The sequence below is a fragment of the Apium graveolens genome, chromosome 1, assembly GCF_009905375.1.
Source record: "Apium graveolens cultivar Ventura chromosome 1, ASM990537v1, whole genome shotgun sequence".
NCBI classification, from domain to species: Eukaryota; Viridiplantae; Streptophyta; class Magnoliopsida; order Apiales; family Apiaceae; genus Apium; species Apium graveolens.
Genome location: NC_133647.1, coordinates 24,067,635 through 24,070,642, shown reverse-complemented (window position 1 = coordinate 24,070,642; position 3,008 = coordinate 24,067,635).

Sequence of the window (3,008 nt, the reverse complement as noted above, 5' to 3'; positions counted from 1 at the left end):
CCGTAGCTGAGGTAGGAGCTACCAATAGGCTAGGTTTTCAACTATTGATGAACCAGATTTATGTATATTTATGAATTGTAATAATGGCAAAGAATTGTAAATTTATTCAGAAACCCTTTTAAGGTGTAATGGCATATAATTTTGGAATAAAATGACTCGTGTTATTTTTGGATATTCATCTCTGAGACTATAACTTGTGATGTGTGTGTTTATTGTGGGGTCACAGTACAGAGTAGTTGATTGTTTATTAAGATTGGGTGTTATTAAGGAAAATGGAACTCGTGACAACCCGGATCCCCGACCCCGGATTTGGGGGTGTTACAGAAATGGTATCAGAGCTAAGTGTTATAAACCTCAGAGATGATGTGACGTTAAGATAATAAGTTCACAAAGATAATAAGAACTCTTGCCAAGTTCATAGACGGGCTACCTAACGTAGTACTGACAGTTAAAACCCTTACGGGAATCCTTATAAATATTATGATAGTAACATAGTTCGTTCTCGTATAGGGCAGCGGGGCACCGAACCCTGAGGTTCAGGAGCATCAGCATGAGGATGTTTTATTACGTGTTGGAGATCAAATTGTGAATCCGATAGAGTACCCTAACGAGGGACCGGATGAGATTCGTATTGAGAATGTTGCGGTTGAGGATGTTATCCCAGAAGGGATTGTTGCTGAGGAGGATCCTGACGAGAATGAAGAGAGGACCGCTGAGGAATTGATGACCGTAGTCAGGGCGACTACCAGAGCAAGAATGGCCGCGAGGGTGGCACTAGAGGATGAAGAGTTACCAAGGGCACAAAGGTTAATGAGGGCAGAAGGAGTGGGGCCTTCCACGTCACCAATTATACCAATATCAGACCCTCTTCCTGAGGTTCCTGAAGACATCCATGAGCTTCCACCAATTCCTGTTCCCTCCCCTATACAGAGCCCAACACCTACTGAGGAAATGCCACCTTTATCTCCTGCAACATTGTCACCTGATACCGTGCTTGGTTATCCATTTGAATCCCCTGGGCCTGCACCCCATGGACTGCTAGATACAAACACTCAGGCTTCTCTTATCGCCGATTATTACATGACTTTGGGTGGCCTGTCCGAGGCCCGTAATGTTAGGAGTGATCTGTTGGATCGACTTACTGCACCAAGGATTGAGGGCGGGGTACTTCCGGCAGGATTAGCTCATAGCATGGAAAGGATTGAGGCTACCACCCTTGTTACAGCTAGAGGCCATCTTGAGGGTCAGATTGATCCCGCTCTACTTGCCACTATCTTAGACCTCATCACCTCTGTGATGGAGCAGGTTAGGGATGTCGTGCGTGCCCGCATTTCTTCATCCATGGTAGTGTGCAGAGCCAGAGCGATCAGACAAGGGTTTCATGTAGCACTGCTTTTGGAGGATTAGCCTAAGTTATGAATGATTAGTTTTAATGACGAGATGATTATCCATGGTAGTACTTTTGGGATATAAGCGATCAGATCAAATGATGTAATTCTCTTTAATGTGTTCAGTAGTTGTACCCTCGAACAAATGGTTATGTATATATTTGTTAATTTTAGTTCAGATCAGTTGTTTGTGATAAGTTCATATTGTTAATTGCACTATTAACACTTAAGAGAGTGTCATGAAGTTTATAGAACTTGAGAATTCATAATTTGCAATCATGCAAGGACAGAACGAGGGAAAGACTTAAGCAAAGTAAGTAAAATAAATATCCAGAGATTCTTAAAATTTTTCCAAGCATTATGCCCCCATGAGGAATAAGATTAGGGGAAAACCTTGAATGTGATAATTAGGGAGGTTGTAATTAAGATATAAGGAACCCAGAATATAATGAAGTGGAAAACAAGGATTTTAACGTATAAGATAAATCCAAGTATGGGAGAAGGATGAAACATTTCATACTAAGGAAACAGAAGGTCAAGTAAGGAAAGGAGACCCGAGACGGTACTCCTATACGGCAATTCATGGACCTGTCTAAATAGAACTTATACTTTTATTCCCAACCACCACCTTGAGGAAACAATGCTGTGAGAAATTCTTTCAGGACCTTTAAGTCGCTAAGCTCTCAGAGTTCCAAGGAGCAGGTTGACCTAGTCGAGGCAAAAGCCTGGCTAAAGGAAATAAAGGAATCATTTGAGATTCTGAATGATTGACGAATCACAAAAGACTATTTTTGTCACTTACCCTCCTAACAGAGAGACCACCCGCTGGTGAAAGGCCAAGGAAGGCACGAAGCAAGAGGTTATGATAAACTGATTACAGTTCAGTCAATTGTTTTCAGGAAAGTACTTCCCAAGGTTATGGAGATAGTGTAAAAGCTTTAGAGCCAGAACAAGGCGGACGAGTATGATGAATTATGAATCTAAGTTGTAAAAGTTGTCAAGATTCGTTCTGAGGACACGAATCTAGAATGACGGGATGTTTGAAATCAATGCTTATGTTGTGTTAGTTCAGGAAATAATGATAAGAGAAAGGAAAATAAAAAGAAACTGAAGTGGAAAGGAATATAAAGGCAATAGAGTTTGAGGAATAATAAGGAATTTGGGTATGAGGAAACCCTAAAGACTCGTAGAATAGAAATAGAAAAGTAAGTAATCGTCAGGATGATGGTGATTCACCATGCGTTAAATTGATGGTTGAAGGCATAAGAGATACATATATGTTGTACCCCCTTCAAGTTGGAAGGATTCGGGAAACCTTGAGATAGTTCGAAAGATAAATAAGGAGACGCGGATAGACCGAGGAGACAAGAAAGTAAGAAATTAGGAAAATTAGATGAAGGAAGTGACCTTCAAGAATGTGGAGTGTGAGACTGGTGGCTTGATACCCAGGAAGGAAGACGCCAGGAATGAGAGATATCCCAACATTGAGATGACTGTTGAGATAAACAACAAAAGTAAATATGGAATTATTAAGAAGAAGTTCACGTTGAACACGACCAATATCTTCCAGAACATCCTTGTTATCATTACCGAATCAGGAAAAAAAAGTGGATAACCGTT